A 24,442-nucleotide genomic window follows, 5' to 3' on the forward strand; every position below is an offset into this window, starting at 1 on the left:
GACCTTATAGCTCAATAGCATGCAAGCACCTCCAGTCTTACTGTAGATGGTGGATTTATTTCAGCCCATATAAATATAGGCTTCCCCCGTGTCCTCAGTATGTAGAGCTTGAGACCACTATGAGCTGTTATGGGAAGTTTCTCCCTTCTGCAATATTGTATGATGAAGTCTTTTATACACAGAGGGTAGTTTTTTAAGATGAAAGTGCTGATTTAATTGTTTATGACAGTGGAATAAAGTTGTATTCATCTCCATTGGCGTATTCCTGTTTGCATATTTCAGTAGACTTATTTGACGCGAATACTGTATTTTTGTTGAAAAAAAAACTTGTTTGAAATTGTCCCATTGCTTTGAATGTAATGGGTAGCTTTTAGCTTTTGAAGATTTGTAATTGAAAAAATATGAACTGAGCTCTTCCTTATTATCCGCTTAAAATATGTGATGTAATGTTATAATGTTCCCCTTTGATTATCGTTAGGAGAAAGGGGCACAATAATTGATAAAATACAGTGGACCGAATCTTAAATGGAACCTTGATGGAAATGTGATGCAAGAATGATTCTGAGGCAGGGTTCGTGGCACACAGTGCATGAGTTACAGTGACAGAATACTGATCAATAACAGTTATTTTAAGGTAGGGCTCTTGATATGCAGTGTATGAGTTATGACAGCAGAAGGCTGATCAAATAACCGTGATTTGAAGATCGGGTTCTTGTTACACAATGGATGAGTTGCAACAACTCAGTGCTGATTGATTGCTGAGATTGGGTTCTTTATACACAATGTATGAATTACAGCTCCACAATGCTAATCAATAGCAGTGATGTCAAGACAGTGTTCCTGGTACACAATGTGAGTTACACTGATTTAATGCTGATACACAAGAATGATTCAGAGAATGGGATTCTCAGTATACAGTCAGTAAGTGAGTTATGCCAGTGTAATTCAGATACAGGTCTCTTGGTCCTCAGTGTAATGTCAATCCATAAAAGGTAGTAAGAGACAGATAGTCAGATGGCAGTGTGTTCATGCAGACACTATAAGAATTTAGGGTGCAGAGTGCTGCCTTTTACATTGCTGTCCTGCTGTCTATGCTCAGTATATCATTCATTAACTTGTATGTTATTTGCATACAGGATATACACTTCTCCCTGTAGTGTACCACTCAGTATATACCCGAAGGTTGCTCTTCTACTTTAAACTTCTTTGTTGCACCCCCTGCACTCCACCCCCCCAAAGTTGTATATACTAACAGTGAGATCACCATATTTGAAGAAACAGGAATACTTTGAGAAATATCCATGCTGGACTTAGTATATTTAAGTCCATTTTTTTGGCCATTCAGTCTCCATTTTTTGTGATTCGCTCTAGTGGGTTTCAACATTTCAAATGGTTACCACACTGTAGGAGATAAATTCTCCCCCCAGATCCCTCCTTCCTGTTCAAGATGACCCCTCACTAATCTGTGATTTGATCATGTGACCGTATCACATTGTGCCCTCCATCCATTTCTAGTGAAAGGAGCACTGCGTCTTCAAATCTCTGGTCATATCCTCTCCCCTCTGGTGGCTTTCATATGGAAGTCTTTCAGCAGCCTAATGTTCCTTCTCTTGTATGGACTCCAGAACTGCAGACAATACCCAAAGTTTTGGCTGCAGGACCTGAAAGAATGGAAACGTTACCTTTTTGCTTCTTTAGTCTATCCTCTTGGAATACCCTAGTATTATAACTGCTGTTGCTGGAACTGCCCTTTCAGTCTGCTTTTGTTGGTCTATTCCCAGTGTGAGCAACGCTCTCACAACAAGTTCTTAGTCTATCGTTGCACTCTTCTAGCCAAGCCTGTCAACCTACAGAAACTAAAGACAGGAACAAAGACCCCTGAAAAAAAAGGAACATCCAGCTAAAAATCTGGACATCAAATTAGCATAAAATCGAATACCAAATAGCATATAATTCTTCCTGTTTCCAAGAGAAATATGGGGTACTACTCAGAAACACATTAAAAAAACAGAGTGACAAAATACAAGCACATTATCAATGACACAGTGTAAAATCTGTAGATTTTAATGAACTGTATTGTAAAATTCTATCATACAAGGTCATTTGTTTTAACTTCTGAAAAAGAGAGATATAAGACGTGTCTTTCTTTAAATAACTGATGGCACTAATGTGTTGGTCATGTAGTATGGTTTTCTGTGTACTAGACAGCTTCAGAAATCATGTCTGTTGAGGGGGATTCAGAAAAATGTCTGAATGGGTATGTCAAGCCTTAAAATAGGGAGATATCTCCAAAAATAGGCACATTATCTGTAAGGGTAAATCAAATCTGGAAATGGGTACATTCCTCCAAAACAGGGGCATTTGAGAGGTCTACTCCTAGCTGATACTGACCAGATTGTTGTGGACTAGGAACAGTACTTGGCATTTGCCTGCCCTGAACCTCAAATCTCACTTCTTTGAGCCCATTGTCAGCCTTTCCATATCCTTCCTTAGACTCTTCCTACCATCGTGTACTGCTGCACGACTGTGTCATCAGCAATAAGGTTGCACTTGTTCTTTAATCCATCACGTAGGTCTGAAACAAGCACACACACAGGAGTACGAGCCCTAAGACTAACACTTGAGATATACCACCAGTAAGTTGTTATTCCTGACAGTTACCCCTTCCCATAGCCCTTTGTGTCTTACCTTTAAAATAAAGTGATCCATTTCCTCAATCTTTGTCCTACCTACAACCCCTTCAGTTTTCCTATCAGTCACAAGTAACCTTGGTGAAGTCCAGTTAGACTTTACCAGTAGGGCCTTGTGAAGTCCACCCTTAAACTTAAAAAAAAACAGATCAATAGCGCCTTCCATCCATGAACACCTGTTGGCTACTAATTTAGAGATGATTTTCATTAGGAAAATAACCATCTAACCATCCTTTCCTTCAGGTTTCTCTCTGTGAATTTCTCTGCTATTGTTATGCTAATAGGCCTATAGTTCCCTCAGTTTGTCTGGATCTCCCTGCCTTTGTAGGATGGAACTACACTTGCTGTCTTGTGACCTTCAGACACTTCAGCACTGGACTATGTTCTGCAGAAAACTATAGATTCTTGATAACTCCAGGAGGCAGCCCATCTGGTTGGTCCTTGTACTTTGTATTCACAAAAGGCAGTCAGTTCCCTGTCCAGCTCCTCCTTCTTTATGCTGGTGTCTGCCTACTGCTATCCCATGTGTGTCCTGCCCCACTTCCAGCATGACACCCATCCCTTGTTTTCCTTTATGAGGCATGCAATAGTGTGTGCATTCATTCTGTCTGCTTTTTCTCTAGTCATGTATGAGTTCAGTCTTACCTTTACTCACTCTGGCTGGCTGTCCCTCCCCCTCATTTCTACAGTATACCAAAATTCAGTGTTCCCCTTTCTGATATCTACTACCAGCTGTCATTTACCATGTCCCTTTGCTGCCCTCACCACCTTTGTGGACATTCTGTGATCCTCCTAATACTAAGCCTCATCCTTCTCTCAACACTCACCTTATTACATCTTGTATGCACTAGTTTTGACTTATTAGACAGCCTCATGTTCCTACATAGCCACATGGGTATCCTCCTTTTGTTGCTCCTTCCTCAAACCCTGCCCACAGCCCTGAGTCCTCCATCCCAGACACATCCCCATGTCTTAATACTCTATTTATTACTCATTTTATTACTCTGTTTATTTGATCTCAGTTTTCTAAGTCATCTTTAAACTTCTGTCTGAAGTCTGCATAATTCACTCTTGTAAAGCCTCGTTGCATCTGTTATTTATACCCTTCCTGATTGGCTAATAGTAACTTCACATGGAGATCCATGACTCCCCTTTGCCTTACTTAGAGCCACATTCAGAATCCTATCCTTTTGGGTACAGTATGCACTAGTTGGCTGAACCCTTCATGGCCCAAGATCCCATTCACCTCCCACTCCCTTGTCTATTCTGAAGTTTGGAATCTAACAGTCAGCCATGTATACACTAGTTAACTCAACACTGTAGTCAACTTTTACAAAAATCGAGCTATGTCTGGAAGACCTTTTTCTCATAATGGCTGGGTCAATTGGATTGCAAATTGACACCTCATTTTACATACATTTTAGCTAATGCCTCGTAATCGAGCAGCTTTTTGTGAAACAAGCAAAGAAATGAAAGCAAGGGGAAATGTATTTGTTCTCAGCTAACTTATGTAATGATGTTCTGAAAATAATGTTTCATTTTACTAAGCTACTTTTCAAAGAAACCAAGTGAATAAATGGCTGAAAGATATGTTTCCATTCCACCTAACAAATAATGTTTTCATCATTACCAATTGCATCATCGTATGCAATGTGTACTGGGAAGAGTAGTACAATTTCCTGTCAAGTCACTGCATTTTCCTTTGCACCAAGACCGCCCTCCAAATTCTTTTTGCTTTGAAACATGCTTTCTTTTAAGTTACTAATATCTTACACATTTCCAAATACTGTGCCTGCGCACAGGTGCAGCTAATCCTATAATTCTCCTAAACATGTTATCCTTTCTTACTTTATGAAATTATAGTTCTTATACAGTACTATTCAGAATGCAACACTTATTTGACATTTGTTCACTAGGAAAGTCCAACTGGACAAAAAGTCCATTTTCAGTGGAGGCCCAAGAAGAAAAGCTCCACTTACTACAAAAATTAATAAGTACATGTATACAGTTTTTTTTTTTTAATATAAAGACAAAAAATGTGTATAACACAGTGAGATGAGCAGTAGAGAAGTAAGCGGCATATATAGTAGAGCATGTGTAATAGTATAAGTCAACAGTATTCAAGTACAAGGAATAAGTAACGTATGAAGCAGTTCAATTAGATGATAATGTTTTAATCAGGAATTTGTGAACAAAGTTTATCCTGGGAGAGACCAAAAACACAGAAGGCTTATTTCCTTAATATGAGACATATTTTATTGGTAAAATGATGAAACCCTAAATATATAAAACACCAGTAAGCACTTTCATTCTGAGAACTTCAACAGATTGTTGCTACTGTTCTCTGCAACAACTTTTAAGGTGGTAAGTATTACCATATGAACCAGTCAGCAAGAATAACTTGTTAAAACAACTTAAACCTAAAAGTTCCTAAAAATTGTATTCTTTTCATTTAAATCTAGCAAAATGTAAAAGCTCTGTATGCTTAAAATATAATTAGCAATAAACTTTCAACCACTATGAATAAATAAGCATAAAAGAGAACTATGTTAAAATATAAATTAATGTCAATAGTTATTTAAAAATAAGATATGATAAAATGAATGGTTAAAGGATTGTCTCTGAGCACTCATTTGAAATTGTGTTTCATTATATGGCTATGTATTCATTGTCTTAAAAGTTTAGGTCTGCCGGCTTGTCTTTGACATTTTTCAATGTATATTCTGTGCATTTGGTTTCTACATTTGGGAGGTTTATTTTTCTTTGAGATAAGTCCTTTGTGTCTGAGGGTACCAGATTATGGGTTCATTGTTCAATTTGAAGCTATTGGGCTGCTGATCCAAATTATGTCCATTCATATTTCTAAAGTCACATGCCCTTGTAACACTGCCTTCTGTTTAGGTCTTTGCTGTGGCTGAGGGACATGTTTCAAACTGGATAGAATTGGATGACCTTGTGATGAGACTGGTTTATTTTTCCTAACTTGAGTTGAGCCTGCATAAACAAAAAAAATAACACTTCAGAAAACCATGCAATCAAATGTCACTTTTAACATTACTGAAATACATACACTCATGTCTTAGTAGCTTCCATTAAAACCCCACTTATGTGATATCTTTGCAAAGATCAAAATGGCTAAGTACACAGTTTGCCTGTGTCTGTAGATTGTCAGATGCACTGGGTTATCACAATATCTTCAGTGACATTAATTCTCCTATCAGTCTTCATGTGAGGTACCCAGCTTTAATAATTTCAGTTGTCTCATACATGGCAGAAAATACACATCATCAATACTGTCTGCAGGTTAAGAAATAGACACGAATACACATCAACTTTTCTGTAGGGTTGCCACCTTTTCAAGTGCCCTAAGTGGGACATTTTTTGTAGAAACATGAGATTTTGCAGGATAAATCATACCCGCGGCCAGTACAAAGGACAGAACTTCACTTTTTTGCCAAAATAAAAGCTTATTTTTATAACATTTACATTGTTTATGCTATTGCATATAATATTTATGTTTCAGATACAAAATAATCGGTTTATGCAACTATTTTAGAAAATTTAAGAAATATATTTTGTCTTAAAAATCTCACAACATTTGTCATTTTTTTAGTTTTTTTCACAGGACACAATTCCCCAAAGTGGGACTGTCCCTCGCAAAGAGAGACAGGTGCTAACCCTACTTTTCTGCACAAGGAAAAAATTGTTCCACAGGCTTGCTTCCTAACAGATTTTCCAAACAAAAGTGGATGGTCTCAAATGAGCCACCAACATAATCTGCATTGAAACTTGTATGCAACAGCATGCAATTGCATCATAACTGTGGACATCATACCCGCTTTCATCATTGATGAAGCAGCAAATGTTGCTCCATGCAACAGCTGGGATTATCATCTTGGGGTTGTTGTACTGCAGTGATTTAATATAGTTTTGTGGTGCTGGTGTTTAGTTATACGTAATCTGTTCTGGGTTTTCCATATTCCTGATCTGAATAAGTAGATTATCCAAAAATAAATAAACCTTGTTATAGTATTGTCCCTTTTGTCCGTTAAAAGAATAGTCTTTTTCTCCATGATTGTGTCTCCAAGCAGTTAGGGTATTGGGGAGCAAGGAGGTTTACCATCCTGTAAATACGCTGAATTGTGTCTAGAACACTGGTGCAGCAAAATGGAGTTTGGACTGCAACTCAGAGGGTACAGGGTTTGATTAGAGGCCCTGACACTGGAGGAGCTGGGCAAGAATGGGCATATCCTATGTGCTTCTCTCAGGATGCATGGAAACACTCACTGTCACAAAGAGTGATCTAGATGAAGGAAACCACTGCTCATGCTTTAAGGGGAGAGACAGGGCATCTTACAAGTCAGTGGACAACCTCACTGGTCAGCCCACTGCATATCCCTCCTTGGTGCTTCCTCAGGGGTGTACAGGGGATCAGGCTACAATACAGAAAAACTTGAACCACTTCTAATGACTGTCTATATGATAGCTCCTCCTAACTGATTCTTTCCCCAGTGATAGGGAACAAATAGACATATGGTGCTAATGATTACCAGACAGAGGGGACAAAGAGTGCAAAAGAATGCTAATTTACTGTTTTGCTGGATGTCAGTATTTCAGCCAGCTGCAGCAGTACTGATGTTACATTGCGCTAACATACAGATAATCGGGGTCTAGTACATGTAACTCTAGTGCATCATTCCGGAACATTATTTTAGTGTCCGTTAGGCTGATATGAATTCCCTTCTTATCAATTTCCTCATATGAAATAATTATCACATTTGGTTTCAGAGTCTTCCAGTCGTCTTTCATGTGTAGGGGCAGCTGGTCACTCTACAGAAAGATGGGGTTGTGTGCAACAGCTGACAGAGTAGAACTAACTGGAATGGAGTGGGTTAACTTTGAGCAGGGTTAACGTTTTATATAAATAATTAACCATATACCATGCACATGCTCAGTAGCTATCCTGAAACTGCAGTCTTTAGTCTCCATGCTAGACGTATACACAATTTGTCCTTCAAATCATAATGCCTGACTTAAAATTGACATAAGGTCATCCACTTACATACCTTCATGAGCAACCAGAAATTGTCACAGACAGTGACATTCTTATTGTACATGCTGTGCATATTATGAACACCTAATGCTCCAAAATGTCATAGTTACAGTAATAACAATTGTAAATATATTGTCAGATGTAGATTCTCATGTAGACAGCTTAAGAATTACAAATGCATTTGTACCTTTGATCTCAGATGTGGTTAAAAGGAATCCACAAACTAGTCCCCTTTTGTTGGTTAATCAACGTTAAACTGATTTGCAGACGTTTTTAAATGTACCTTAGCACCACAGAATGCAATGCATAAACTCCTGAACAGCACTTTCCCCCCATCAGGAATTGTTTTGTTCATCCCATTCCTATACAAAATTAATTTTAAAATTTGTAGTTTCCTTGCACTGACATAATTAAAATCAAGGAAGTTTAACCTCAGTGATGTACATACAGGCAAAGTGTCTGCTGTACAATAGACTTGAATGGGCACGCCAAGTTGCCCTATTAAAGTCAACTGATGTAGCTCACATATCCTATAGTAATGTCAGAACTACAAAAACTAAATTTTTTTGTAAACATTTTATTAAACCATGGTCCAAAGCTTTTAATTAAATTGGCCCAAAAAAGTAACAAAAGACAGGCTGCAAACTAAACTGCAGTACTTAACTCATCAAAATCTGCAAAGTATCTTGAAATGTTGGCAAATCACTTTAAATAAAAAAATATATAAAGTGTATCTTTGCAGTTATGTAATTCTCCCTCATTTTATATTATGTATGTGTGTGTGTGTGTATATATATATATATATATATATATATATATATATATATATATAAAATGTATATTATATATGTATACATACACACGTGTGTAAGGACACTTCTGTTATAAAATAATCTGTTACTGGAACTGTGTTACAACACTGAGCAATTCAGATAATGAAACAATGAAGCAACTAAAGTAAAGAAAAACTAATGTTAAGAACTTTAAAACTATTAAAGCTATTTAAAAAGGAACTGAACTAAAATAAGTGAGAGTTACTTGATAGTTAGCAAAGTGAATCAGTAATCTTATATAAACTCATTTGCCATTTACACTCCTAATCCATTTCGTTGTTATGGGAAAGCTAAAGACTGAACCTACAAGTAATCTGTGCAAGAAAACGAAACTAATCCTAGATGAGGCACAGAGGTGCACACACACATGTATGCGTGTCATACCTCTCAGCCTCTTAAGCAAGAAATCTGGACAAAGCCATAAGTAAAAGTGGGACAAAGGACCAAAAATGCAGACAATTTTTAGATAGTGCTCTTACAAACTTAGAAAGTTGATAGAGTAACAGGTTTTTGTATTAGCATGAATTTTCTGAAGGGTATGAAGTCTGAAATTCAAATGTCTCATTATTTTCCAACTTCAGTCTTTAATGATTGGCCAATAATTTGCCAGGAAACCATAATGGGTGCTATTGAATATATCAGGTATGTGGTCAACACCTATGTATTCAAATGGTTGACTAGCAGTTGAACAACAGGTATAGGAGATTGCACAAACTGAGGGTTTGGGAAATTTGCCCCTACCCCAAATTTGTGCAATCTCAGAGTTAGTAAATATAATTATCAAGGGATGTAGGGAGTGCAGATATACATAGTATCATGTCGGTTATCTTGTTTTCCACCTTTTTCAGTCGATATTTTTGCAGTCACTGTTGAGTGTTGTAGACTAAATGTGGTACATATATATATATATATATATATATATATATATATATATATATATATATATATATGTATGTAAAATATGTATACACACACACATATGTATATTTATAGATGGTTAGAGATGGTACTTATGAAAGTACTTAGTACTTATACAGTAATTTGCAGGATTGCCAAGTCACCTATAGTTTTTTTTTTTTTAATCTGTAGAAAGAAATTGGAGCACCCAGCAAAAACCCATGTAGACACAGGTAGAAAACGGATTCCACACAGAAGGCATCACAACTGAGAAGTAAATTGAAGAATCACATAGATCAAACTAACAATGCTAACCAATGTATCATCTATTGAGTTTAGTAGGCAACATGTCCATGTGTCACCATTGATTTTATCCCTGCTCTCTGTGAGCTTTCATCAATGTGGCCATGTAGAAGATGTCCTTAAGCTTTGGAAGATGGCCAGCTATTATATTGTTTTCAATAACTGCGCTAAACATGCATGCGTATATATATATATATATATATATATATATATGTGTGTGTGTGTGTGTGTGTGTGTGTGTGTGTGTGTGTGTGTGTGTTGCTTATCTGAGCCTGCCTTAAGAGGGAGACTATTTTGTTGAAAGTGCACAGTAAATAGATAGTCCCTGTGTGAAGTCTGTTGGGGGACAAGTCCCATACTATTGTTGCATGGAGCTTCACCCCCCCCTTCCCCGAACTTTTACTTAATATAATCTTTTCTGAGGTCATGTTTGAAACAATGGTCTACCACTGAAGATGGACTTAAATACATGTGCAGACACTTGTTGCAAACTATGAAGGATCAGTCAAGAAGTGGCAACCTGGGGCTTCAGTTGCTTCTTTCCCAAGGTAAAGTGATTTTTACTCATTGAAAAGAACTCTGACCATTTAGGATGTGAATTGATAGAACAGAACTTAGCCTGAAAATGGCCGCTGGGCTCAGAACTCTACAGTCACTGTATAATTTCACATACACGTATCTTCAAATTTGGCAATGAAACAGGAAGAGAGAAAATGGAAGAAGTGCTGCAAATTGTTAAAATAATCCATTATACTTTGAATGTACTTCTTTTGATTCGGTCACTACCAAAATTCTGGAATGTTCTTAAGGAAGAGGTTGATCCATCTCTTTATTCTCACTGATCCCATCCCGTCATATAAATAATATATAAGGAAGCCTCCTTATGCATGATAAAGTTTTATGCAGAAATATGCAGAGAGTCAAACCACTTCATCTGATAGGTCATGGGAGACTAGCAAATGAATTATCTTCAGGTGGGGAGAGAACTGCGAAAAAAAAGGAAATAAAACTATTCTACTGAATATTTCAGATGAAAACATTCAGGTTTTGACATTTTAATAGATAAAGTGTTTATAGTTGCTGAACTTGATGAACAATCACCTGCAAGATATCAGGGATTATCATTTATATTTTATCCTGCAAAAACAATATTTATAGTATAGTGAAATACTATTATAGACAACTTACAAAGCTGTGCACTGTGGAAGCATGTCAGACCATTGTAACGCAGGACAGTAACGGTTGCTTGAGTGATGAGTCATTAGTGAATTTTAATGTTAATACGATATAGCTGAAAGATGTCTGAACATTTGAAATTCCTGCAAAAGCCAGATTTTCATTCTTACTCTGGCATGCAGTACACTTAAGAGTTGATTATTTTATACAGTGGTCCTCATGACAGGGAAGAAAAATATGCACTTGTGTATTGTGGTGAGTATCAGGTAAAACAGCATCTGCAGAAGTAGTTTTTGATTATATACCATGGTTCTTGATATAGGCAGTGGACAGATTTACCTGGAATATTTCAGTCACCTAATGAGGATGCCGTTATTCCAGAATTAGAGTATAATTCAGGAACACCATTATAGGAATAACAAAAGGAAATCACTGTGTGAACACTGAATCTATATGATTGTCACTGTTGAAGTAACACCCTAAACTGGATTGTGAATGGATGGATGGATAACTTAATATAGTATTCAAATGTGCCGCAGTGCAAAACAGAACTAGAAAACAACAACATTGCTCATTGCATCTGATAGAGACCTTTTTATTAAATAATGATAAGCTTTTGCCCCACATGGGAGACCAGAAAAAGCTTTAGTGTTGCAGGAACATCGGTGAATATTAAAATGAAAGATGTAGAGGAAACTCAAAAAAATGAAAGAAATGTATCATATTCAGCAAGATACATTTTTAAGTGCGCAAACGTTATTCTTTCTGGTTAACTCTTGAAACTAATAACATTCCAATTGATGTAATACTCTTCCTGTACCTAGCAGAGGGTCCTTACCTGAACGGTTGCATGATGATACTTTGTCACTTTGGGGACAAGATGGTGCACTGTCAGAACACAGGGTAGTGGCTTTGAGAGATGATAAACTTGAAGGGTTTTCTTTGTTCTTAGGAAGAGTAGCTGCAAAATATTAAAAATGTATATACATTTTTTTAATTCCAGGTATGCTGTAACACTTCCTAATCCATATAAACTGATGGTGATATACAATCTACCTGATAGTACAGAATGAAGTAAGAACAGATAGTAGGAACATTAAAGCAATATGTATGCCTCACTGCTATATACTGCATAAACAGTTTTATCTTATTACTGTTTTAAATGTACACATTCTGACTACTGTTAAATACCAAGGGTTTGTGAAGAATAAAGTTCTCACCCACCTGATAACTTTAACTTTTCTTCAAGCCAGTGGACATTTTCTACAAGCAAGTGGGTATTTTTTCTAAGTCTACTGTAATTCATTGCAGAACCCACACCAGCCAATATATAAGCCTGGAACCCTCAAAATGTAGTAGCAAGCTTTTTCCCCATTGCTTTTGTAACTACACACAGTCTTATATTAGTCAGCAGAGAGATAGATAGATAGATAGATAGATAGATAGATAGATAGATAGATAGATAGATAGATAGATAGATAGATAGACAGACAGACAGACAGACAGATAGATAGATAGATAGATAGATAGATAGATAGATAGATAGATAGATATAGACTCTATTTGTTAACTCCCTTGCATCTAGTATGCTTTAAAGATGGTGAGTAAAGCATTGTGGAACCCCAGTCCCCCATTTACAAATGAAATTTATTTCAAACCCTACATCACGTTGGGTTTTTATTTTTACTGCTTGACTAATCCCAGCACCTGCCCAGTGATACATCTGTCAAACTATGCTAGTGCTGTATCATTTTTGTCAGGTACAGGAAAAAAAAAAAATAGTCCAGCGGTAATGCTGAGTTCATAGGTTGGTACTAGGCTATCGGCCCTAGGGCCTATACAAGCCTAGCCATAAAAATTCCCTGAACTTTCTTCCCAAAATGTTTACTTCCCTGGACCCCTGTCTAGCAGGGCAACTGACATGATCCCCGGGGTGAATTTCCTATCTTCCATCCTATCATCAAGGTTTCTTTTGAAGAGGGCCAAGGAGGCACTCTGCTTGACATGTATGGGCAGTCTATTATAGAGTATAGAGAGTCCCTGGGTTAGGAACCTATCCCTCCAGCATGTTTTGTTCATTGTGATGACAAGGTTTAGATCCCTGGAGCATGTGGCTCTGAGGGATTGGGATTTCTTTAAGTGGAGCATGTCCAACAGCTCAGGGTCTGACATGGCCTTGTATGTTAAGCAGAGATCGCATCTGAGTAGACGATATGCCACAGAGTATAGCTGGAGTTTTTTTTAGATGGTCAGCGTATGGTACCTGCTTTAGGCCTGTGATTCTTTTAGTGAAGTATTTCTGCGTCCTTTCCAGCTGTTGCAGATGTCTTGTGAGGTACATACCAAATGAGGTGTTATACTCTTATAATGGGTCTAATGAGGGATGTGTACAGTGGGACAATGACCTCCTTTTTCCTGGATGAAAAGCTCTTAGTGATGAGGTGTGCCACATAGAAGGATTTCCTGACTGTTGTGGCAATGTGGTTATCGAAGGTGAGACCACTGTCCACCTGTGTCCCTAAGTCTCTCATCACACTTTCAGTGTTTAGTGTACTGCCACCTATGTGGTAATTCATGGGTACATGTTTTTGCCCAAAGGGGATAACTATACATTTCTTGGCATTAAGCTTGAGCCCATGGCTCTGGTACCAAACATCTGTTTTTGTCAGGCCCTTTTGTAGAATATCCACATCATTTGGGGATTCAATAATGGCTCCCAGTTTGCAGTCATCTGTGAACTTTGTTAGCCAGAGTCCCTTAGTGTTGGCCTGTACTTCAGAGAAGACAAGAGCGGTCCCAGGACTGAACCCTGAGGTATTTTACTTGTCTGGAGCTGGATTTGGAGTTGGCTACTTTTACAGTCTGGATTCTGTCAGTAAGCCAGTTGGCAACCCATCAAGTGACGTAGGGATTTATGCCCAGCTTAGTAAGTTTATCTATGATTCCAGAGTGGGGGTGGTGTCGAAGGCCTTGGCGAGGTCCAGATAGGCTGTGTGGACCACCTTACCCTCGTCCACAGCTCTGGAGACTGATTTGAAGAAGTCAATCAGGTTCAGGAGACAAGATCGGCCCTTCATGAACCCAAACTGGGTGGGGTCCAGTGTTTGAAGGTTGCCAATGTCTTTGTTTATAAGTTCCATGATAATGCATTCCATGCCCTTGCAGATCAGGCTCATCAGACTGATGGGACAGTAGTTACTGGGATCCAAGGTGGATCCCCTCCTTGTGGAGTGGGATAACTGTAGCTGTGCGCCACTCAGTGGGCACGAAGCCTGAGGTGAGACTATGATTAAACATGACACTTAGGTGAGGTGCCAGTTCATTTTGTAGTTCATGTAGTACACAGCCCGGGATGTCATCTGGTCCCATGGATGCTGTATTCTTAGCTTTGGATAGTGCGGTTTCTACCTGTGTGGCCGTGATTACCGGGATATGGCAATCTTTTGGTATTGAGATGGGCCCTTTAGGGGGTGAGAGGGGGGTGAAGTTGGCACTAAATTCATCTGCCAGGATACTGGCAATATCCTTGGGATCAGTATATTTAATGCCATTCTGTTGTAGCTCAGAGCAGATCTGAGAATTGCCATTTAGATTCTTGACATAGTTATAGAATGCCTTGTGGTTGTCTTTGGAATCTTTGGCAATTTTATTTTCATAACTAGCTTTTGAGGATTTTATGAGGGATCTCAGCTTCTTACTGAGGCTGGTAAGGGAGTTTTTTGCATCCTGGGATTTTTCACTTTTCTGCAACAATTTCTTCCTTCTGTTGTATAGTTTGTTTATGGCAGGGGACCACCAGACTGGCTCCCTTTTTTTGGAGGAGAGCATCTTGGTTCTATTTGGAAGTCAGTTCACTCACAAAGTTATCAGATGGAGGGATGGATGGATGGATAGATAGATAAATAATTAAATAAGAAAGACTCTGACTCTCCCCTGAACAAACCTCCTTTGGTTAGTAGCCTCACCATATACTCACTGCAGCATCAAATAACAGTACAAGTTTTCCTTCTGTTTTCACAGGTCATGCACCTTCTTGCTCACCACTGCTCAGGTCCAATGTCTCCTGACCTCAGTATGGAACAATGTGCTCAGTGACTCATGGTCTTACTACAGTCTACCAAAGTACCCAGCTACAAGTACTGCCCTTCTCACACAAAGCCAGCAGATAGCAAAATTCTAAGTGAAAAACAAAGGAAGACAATAGTGACTCTGAAAAAAATATTCTGCTGGTTTGTGGATAAAGATATCAAAACTAACCAGGATTAAGACTATGAGATTCAGTGATGAGAGAACAGTATGATTAGGAATCAGTAGTAGTAGGGAGAAAGACATTTGAAGTCATCAAACACTTATCTGTTTCTCTTAAAGATTTGTCCTACATTTGTTCACTGCTAGCACTTTGAGGTTACAGCAGATTTCTGCTCAACATCATCTTTTCCACTTGACTTGCAAGCTTCATACAGGTGATAAAGTATCAACTATTCATGGGCCCAGAGCATGGAATTTAATTTCTTACCACTTTCAAGAATCTAAAAATATGATAATTTACTAAAACCTTTTCCCTTATGTACAAAGATAGATGTACTTGCTAAAGTTCTCAGTCACATAAATGTCTTTGTACTATATTGGACCACACTGTATTTAACATTATAATATGCCTTATGTAATTAGTACTGCTCAGTCTGTGGTTCCCATTTATACTTTTCTGGAATATATTTTTGCCATGTGTGATAAGCACTCAGTCTGTGGTTCTCATTTATGGTTTTGTATGTCTGAGGTAATGACTGAAAGTGGTCAGAAGCAATCAGCTGTTTATCCCTGCACTCAGATACAAAACATTACAAATAATGAGCCATAATGAGACTTTTTATAGGCCCACCAATGATAGAATGCTGTGATAATGGAGCAGTATTAATGTTAAGAAAGATCTCATCTGATGGGCAAAATAGGCCAATTACTTTCCATTTGATATGGAAGAATGAACCTGATAGGTGGCTGGAGATGTGAGTCAACTGATCCCGTTGCACATCTCCACAGCCAGCTGCTGACTGAGAATGTAAGAGCAAGTGCTAATATACGTATATACACATACAAAACAGCTTGCATTTGTTCAGTCACTGAATGGCTGTGAAAGACAGTAAAGGGCTGTACCAGCCACTGACTAAATGGAGGAAGAGTTGGAAACCTTAAGAAGTTTTACCGTCATTTTACATTCCTATTTAATGTTCCCTATGCCTACAGATATTGTGCATATGCTGTGGCCCCGAATATTATGTTAACTTGAGATGACGTCTCCTACACTGGAAGTAGAAAAAAAAACTTTTTTTTTCTATTGAAGAAATGCTAGATGAAATCATCCCAATTGAATGTTATGCCAGCAAATTCTTGCCAATGAACATGACTACAGCTAAAAAGGAAAAGTCTTATTTTTATAAAAATGCAAAGGAAAGGGTAAAAAAGGTCTCACAGATGAGCCTTTCAGTAAAAACTGCAAGGAAACAACGGGCAAGCTAGGGAATCCACTGTGTGATACCTTAAACCTTTTGTAATGCAGGCCTACTGGATATATGCACATGACCCCTTAAGGAGACCCGTTCTCAGAGGAAAGGTTGTGACTGACTACAAAGTGTGTATAACCATCACTATCTGTTAGCCCTTTCAATGTGAATTAAAAAAAAACATTCACTGACAACAAAGAAACACACTCTCATGACAGTCATATTATAGAAAGCATGCCTATTATTTTTCCCATAATCTATAGTATGACATCACCAGCAATGCAGCATAAGTAATCCATTTAAAAAATACTAGAACTCTGATACCTGTATTACATTATTGATGGCTTGCTTGTTGTGGGTGATACATGGAGTTATAACAACGTAGACAACTCCCCTTTGTTACTGGAATGTTTATTATTACTGATAGAGTAATATTCTCCCTCCATTTACATTTTATCACCCAAAACACATCCTTTGTAGTATTGTTGCTGCTTGACACTGAAGCCTGACTGTATGCTGAAGTACAGGATCATAGAAAGTTACTAGGCTAATGGCCCTAGGGCCCTTACAAGCCTAGCCAAGTTTTACCCCAATTTCCATGATCAGCACCTATCACCCTGTCCAGAAGGGACAGAGGTGCAATCTCAGGAGTGAATTTACAGTTACCCATCCAGTCATCCAGATTGCATTTGAAGAGGACCAATGAGGTGCCTTGCTTGACATGAAATGGGAGTCTGTTCCAAAGGTATGGTAACCTCTAGGAGACAAATCTGTCCCTCCAGCAGGTTCTATTAATGTCACATAGCAGGTTAAGGCCATTAGAGTGAGTAACCAGTGTACCATTTCACTTACGGATACAGTTTACTGAAAATGATAGACACTTATGCAAAACTCAGAGAATTTGCTGTTCATAGGTTGCTATTTTACAGAACTAGGTGATCCTTGGTAATTCAGTGTCTGTGACTGTCACCTGCGTTCATTATGAACAAGTGTGTGATTAATGAGTTCATACAGCTATTCAAAAGGCAAGTTCATCTTAGAGGGTTACTACAATAGGACTTTACCTTTATCATCAAAAGGCAGTGATTCAGGACAATAAATTAGCAAAAAAAGTAAGCAGAGGATGTAGTCCTCTATATGCTGATATGTGTGTTTCCAAATTTGCTAACTGCCATTTTGGCAAGTTTTTAGTAAAAAAAAAAAAAAAATCTGACAAATTATTTACTGAAAAATTGATAAGGACTCATTGTTCACTGTATCCCTGAGATCAACACAGTTTTCAGTGATATAAGAGCTTACTCAGATCTGTTTTTTATTATTATTTTTTGTCAAGTACCCTTCCTGCTACAAAAGTCTGATTTACACATTGGTATATGCCTTCAGGTAGAACTGTATAGCTTTATCATACATCATGAAGTGGGACAATGTGCTAACAGGAATGCAGCAAATAACATTACTTTCAGTTAAGCCTGTATCATTCACGATTAAGTCTGTTGTGGCTGGAGAACTGAGTCCACATACCTTTTTCTTCTGGAATAGCTGGAAGCTTTAATCCAATCCTTCCTTTGTAAATGTGACTGTCAGTACCTAGGATGTCTATTGCGTCTTCCTGTAAATCAGACAGAACATGGTGAATACTTATTTTATCATAAATGGTCAGATATCAGCCTTCTGAATGATAAAATCAGAGTCGGAGCTAGAGTAAGCATATTTTGACAGGCCACAGCTGTCATTACATACACATACACTAGTATACCCATCATGAATATATCTTTGCTTGAGTTGCAGGGCTGAAAATAAACAGGTGGTGGATTTTAAATGGTGTGAAACAATGGATTTATGTCAGATTATCGAACTTCCATAAATTCAAGTTGCAACCATATGATCGAATTTTTGGAACTTCGAACATCAAACAAAAATCTTTTTTTTTTTTTTTTTTTTTACATTTTTGCAGGGGAATAAGCTCCTCTGCACCCCCACAGCCCCTGCTAATTAAATATATCAACTCTGAGATTGCACTACAGTGAGGAAAATGGTAAATTTTCCATTCTGCGCTGTATGGCGATCGCCATTCAAAACATTCAAAGTTTCAAAACTTCGATCATATGGTCTTGGCTGTATGAATTTCGAGTTTTGATACCGATAATCTGATAGGGATCCAAAACAACTGCTGTAGGTGGGTATCTGCTGCCTCACTTAAATGTGAAGCAGGAGTTTTGAAAACACTGCAGTGATCATGCCATAGATAGCACTTCTCAGATTACAAGATATCTAATCCATGACAATATGTGTAAAATCATTTAGTTAAATAAACTCCACTGAAACCCACTTTTAACAAACTGGACCTTACCATTACTGAAAGTGCTTTTCAGCAGAGTGTATTCATTTAAATGGTTTTCACACATATTGCCATCACTGAGTTGACACAAAGCCCTTCTGACTATTGTTCTAATTCCACAACAGGCTGCCAGCTTCAGTGGTAAGCTTCACCTGGGATATGTGCGAATAATATACTTAATGGGCGAATACATTTTAATCTTCCACCAGTGCTGGGTGATCTAGTCTGAACTTTGCAGCGGTCTCATTGGCCGTAACCTCATTAAGAGCCTATAAACTTATGTCTGCAGGCAATGAGGGTGTTCCAAGAATGTGGAAAGTGCAGCTGTTATACTGATGATCTGCTACAGGAATTAAGCTCCCATGAGGGTGAGGGTGATCAGCTTGATAACAAATACATGTATCCAGTGCCTGCCTAAAGGAGCCAGCTTTAATAACAATGCTGCACGCAGTACACCCCACTGCAGAGTGACGTTTAGTAGTGATAGACACCCCACACCTCCACAGAACATGGAGATAAACTAGTACTACCTTCTACTATCTTCAGTATAATACTCAGTCAGTCTAAGGGCACTGAGGTAATTCAGTATATTAGTACTGCCTGTGACTGCAGCTGTCATCAATGTACTCTATTTGCACCATGACCACTGACAATCTGAGTGCTGTCATTGGCATCTTCTGTATCAAATTTAAAGGGAAGTTGTTGAAACTAGCTTAAGTATGTATTTGTGCAAGCATATATGAATTAGGTGTACTGTGTGTTACTTACTTCTGCAGTTGCGCATACAGTTACTGTTGCATAGCTTCAAAGAAGTAGAAAGAAGAAAAAACATTTGACCGCAACAGTCAAATAAACCTCATTTTTTTTACATGTAATTTGTAATACATTTTTCACAGTAACTTCTCTACTTGAGTACACCTCTTTCAAGAGATTGAGAAGCTCAGCATTGTTTCCCATAGTTCAAGTGCTCTATTCTGATCTGCTGTTGTGGTATTTAACCCTGTTGTCAGCATGTACCTGAGTCCTACTCAGCCAACTTTTTTCACTTAACAACTGAAAAACACTGCTAACGAAAAAAAAAAAACTACACAGGAGCAAATATTTTTGTCTGTGAAAACCAAGTTAACAGATGTCTTAGCTTTCCATAGAAATAGTGCTTTAAGGATAAACAATGCATACTGTATTTAGGATTTCAGAATCCAGCCAAATCTACTGAGATTAAACTGTACAACCTTCTCTAATCCTTTCATATGAACTAAGACTGTGTATCTTTGCTGATTGTCAGTGCTTCTATGCAGACCACTGAATACAGAATTGTTTTCCACATCTTTCCTCTACTTCATGATACAATGCTATAACGTTACTGTTTGGCTATTAAATGTAGTACACTTTCTCCACCTTAGCTGGTTACACTGCATTCACTAAGGAATTATATTTATTCAGTTCACTGTGTATTTTTTTAATGAAATTTAGCTCTGAGGTTTTCACAACTTTGGAGAAATGAAATACTTTTTATAACACACCTGAACATTTGCCAAGTGGTGTGTAATCTGTATTGCATGGCCATCTTCATCATTAAACCAGCCCCTTACTTTACAATCCCACCCATTTGATCTTTGCATAATCACATATTTATCCATCTACACTATAGAAATGTCTCATGTATCTAGATATGTATGAGTTACATCAGGTCTTAGATTGCCTGGCCAACATCAGGTCTCAGATTGCCTGGCCAAAGGTGAGCTATGGGTCTGTGGAGACCTTAACACTAATTATCTCCAAAGTGAAGCTAAAGTGTATGTCTATGCACAGGCAGCCCAGTTCTCACAGCAGTCCTGGAATCAATCTACCTAATGGTGGGGGTAGGAGTGCTAGATCCCCATTTTCCTGGCATAAAAGGGTTTGTATGTGGAAGGGGGTAAAAAGGTGCTGCAACAGCACCTCTTCACAGACTCTGGGGAGGAACTGCCTTTGGGCCTCCCAGTAAAATCAAGGAACAGGGCAAGGCACACTGTGGGATGAGCCATGAGTGGAATTCTGCATACTCTGTCTATATTTAGAACAGTGTATATAGGCTGTCCTGGGGGTGAGTATTGAAGAGTTTGTTGGAAAAAAAAGACAATCCAACCCCATCATAGTAGGATAGCCATGGGTGACAGTTACCTACATACCATCTCTGTAGGGAATGAATGAGTGGCATTGGTCCTACTGCCCAGTGACTGATTCCAGTGTGTGTGTGTGTGTGTGTGTGTGTGTGTGTGTGTGTGTGTGTGTGTGTGTGTGTGTGTGTGTGTGTGACACAGGGACTCCTCCACATATACACACACACGTCTATATCTATGTATCTATATGTATATATTATATATTTATATATAGATATATATATATATATAGAGAGAGAGAGAGAGAGAGATAAATAACTTAAAATAACAAGCATTTCCACACTGACTTGAATATGAGACCTGCGTTTGATGCCAAATATTAGATTTGCAAATGTGAAAACTGAAAATAAGTCCACCAGTGTGCCATTAAATTGAAGTAATATACTCTTAAAAAACTGTTTTAGATATTTAGGAGTATTTGCCTATAAGGATGGAATTCGGCTACTTTTGGTATAATCTATTTAGTGCACATCTGTTATCTATTACAGAAGTCTAGTAGTTTTAAAATACTGCCTAAATCATGACACTAAATATGAATTTATGATTAGCACCTTTTTAGACAGCTAGTGGAACATATAGACATATATTTCTGAGGGGTCTATATTAAAAGACCAAAGAGGTGTTTCATCGAACACCTCTTGGTCGACACATAAAGAGCGAATGCACTAAAGCACGAAAGCTCAAAAAAGCAATTTCTTTCCCTGGGAAAGAAATCACTAGCACAAACACACACACACACTTTCAAACATCACAACGTGGGGGGCTTCGCCGCCCCAGCTAAATATACCAACTCTGAGATCGCACTACAGTGAGGAAAGGGGCAAACACACAGGGATGGCCAAGTGACTTCTTTCCCAGGGAAAGAAATCGCTGTTTTGTGCGTTAGCTCTTTGTGTGTTGACCAAGAGGTGTTTGATGAAACACCTCTTCAGTCTTTTAATATAGACCCATTTATGAGAAACAGAAACACATATGAAAATCTGTTTTGAACTGCTGAGGATACCGCTTTCATGCGCTGACTAATACGCCATCAAAGAAAGCTAGCTTCCCCTGTCCCAGTTGCCACTACTGATAAACTCGCAGAGGATGTTTCAAATAGTTTTAACCGATTCTTTACAAAGACAATTCAAGCCCTGCCCAGCTGCCTTCTAGCTCCCTTTGCCCAGAAAGTACCACCTCTAGAAACCTGCTCATTTAGTTTTCAACCTGTCACCACATCACTTAACCGTACCCTAATCAAAAAACTAAAACCCACCACACTATCGACTGGCCAACTTCCTGCTGAATACCTACAAAAATCAGCTGATGCTATTGCATACCCGGTATCGATACTTATCAAACCATAGAAGAAGCTAAAATTCCCATTATCTGGAAAATATCCTATGTAATCTCACTCCATAAAGGAGGTAGCTCTATTGAATTCTTCAACTATAGCCTATAGCTATACTCTCTCCACTTGCAAAGATTATGGAAAAATGTATTCAGAGACAGTTCATGCACCACCTAATCCATAACCACCTCATGGGAGATACCTAGCATGGTTTCAGACCTCACCACAGTACTACCTCAGCCCTACTAGCCTTTACCAACACCATACACCATAATCAAAACAATAAACATATTTCTTCAGCCCTCTTCTTGGATCTCTCCAAGGCATTTGATATGGTTGACCACCAGCTTTTAATCCACACCCTGCAAACACTCAGTCTAGATCCTAAAGCCCTTCAGTGGTTTAAATCCTATCGAAGTGGTAGACAGCAGGCTGTTCTTTGGCAGAATAAACTCTAACCTACTACCTAACACCCTATACTAGGTGCCCTGTTATCTTCCATTTTCATCAATGATAAGAATACTGTCATCCCAAAAGTCAGCTGTATCCAATATGCTGACTACTCTACCCTGATTTGCTCGGCCACATCCCCAATAGAGTTAGCCATCCAGACCACCTTTAACGCAATAAAAAACTGGCTTTCCCAACGACGTCTGATTCTAAATCCTAAAAAAAACTAAAATGCTGTTGTTATTACCTACACAAAGGTCTACTGCCGTTAACTTTATAATAAAAGCAAATGATGGAGCAATAATCTCCCCTGACCTCTCCACTAAACTGTTAGGTGTCATTGTAGGTAATAATCTAAAATTCGACCTACATATTAACCAATTGATCAAAACCATCAATAAAAACCTAGGATCACTTTACAGAATAAAAGCCTTTCTAACCCCCCCCAGCCAAAGTTGCCATAGCTCGATCTCACCTTCTCTCTTCTCTTCTGTATGCATCCCCTTTTCTCTCTAATGTTAACAAGACTGTCCTGAACAAACTCTCAGTCTGTAATAACCACATTGCCAGGTTTGCCACTGGGGCTGCCTTTTAGGACACATCACTGCATCAATCTAATCCAGCTTGGATGACTTGAACTACCCAGTCTAATACTATATAACCAATTGGTTATGGCCCATAAATTCATATATAACCCTAACAATACCCCTGCACTTAAAGATCTTGTCACCCTCTATAATAATCCTAGACCGCTGCGCTCCTCCAACAGACTACTTATTCAGATATGTAAAACTAATAACTCAGCCGGTGACTCACTCTGTGATTTCTGTAGGTAGATCGTGGAACTCTCTACCAGCTGATATTACCTTACTCTCTTCACTTGGTCAGTACAAAACTAGGCTCAAACACCACCTGGGAACAAACTGGCTATGTCACTGTATCAAGCCTGGTTAGCCTGTCTCTGGAATGTGTAAATCTGCTAGGTAGCTATGTAATTTTATCAGATTCTCTCGCTGAATAACACTACCTTACGATTTGTTATAATGCTTGCTCTTCTATAATCATAAAAATATTCTATATGTAATTTGTATTGTCTGCCCATCTAATCTCTGTAAATAATATATTTGCTATTTGTAATATGTGACATGTTATGATGATTTGTTATTCCATGGAGCTTTTCTCCCTGGGCTTCCGCTGAAAATGGACATGCATCCAGTCGGACTATCCCAGTCAACAAATGTAAAATAAAATAAATAAATTAAATGTGTTATTTAGTTTTAATAAGTTATACACTGTAAAAAGTAACCCAGTTTTATATATTAAGACCGGGATGAAAATGAATGTTCTGCTAAGATATTAGCAGTATCAAGTTGTATAACATCTGCTTGTGTTTTTTTTTTTGCATTAAACTAAGCAGCCCTTATGTAATACCATTCCTGAGATACACAGTAACAGAAGTAATGAAGTAATCCTGTCTCACTTTCTGTACCAAATGCATTTCCGAGTTTCACTTCTGTCTTGTAACAGAAATTCATAACTAAGATTTGCTACTAGCTTACCTGTTGGATTAGTGGGGTCACTGTTTCATCCTCTATCTGGTACTCTGTGAGTGGCTGAAGTTTGTTGTGACGTTGCGAACTATTTACAGTGTGGCTCCCACCACAACTCCGAGCCAAAGTCAAGAAGTTCCGATCAGTAATTTCAGGAAATCT

The 24,442-nt window shown here is 38.3% G+C and overlaps 1 long non-coding RNA gene across 1 annotated transcript; it reads right to left on the reverse strand.

The window, feature by feature from the left end:
- Positions 1–5,315: 5,315 nt before the first annotated feature.
- Positions 5,316–24,442, reverse strand: LOC122788617. The gene is made up of 4 exons (XR_006362725.1): positions 24,290–24,442; positions 17,972–18,059; positions 11,791–11,913; positions 5,316–5,684 (listed from the first exon to the last, which is right to left on the reverse strand). It is a non-coding gene; the product is annotated as an uncharacterized LOC122788617 (long non-coding RNA).

Source organism: Protopterus annectens, chromosome 14.part0, assembly GCF_019279795.1.
Source record: "Protopterus annectens isolate FY-2018-M chromosome 14.part0, PAN1.0, whole genome shotgun sequence".
In the NCBI taxonomy this organism is placed as follows: Eukaryota; Metazoa; Chordata; order Ceratodontiformes; family Protopteridae; genus Protopterus; species Protopterus annectens.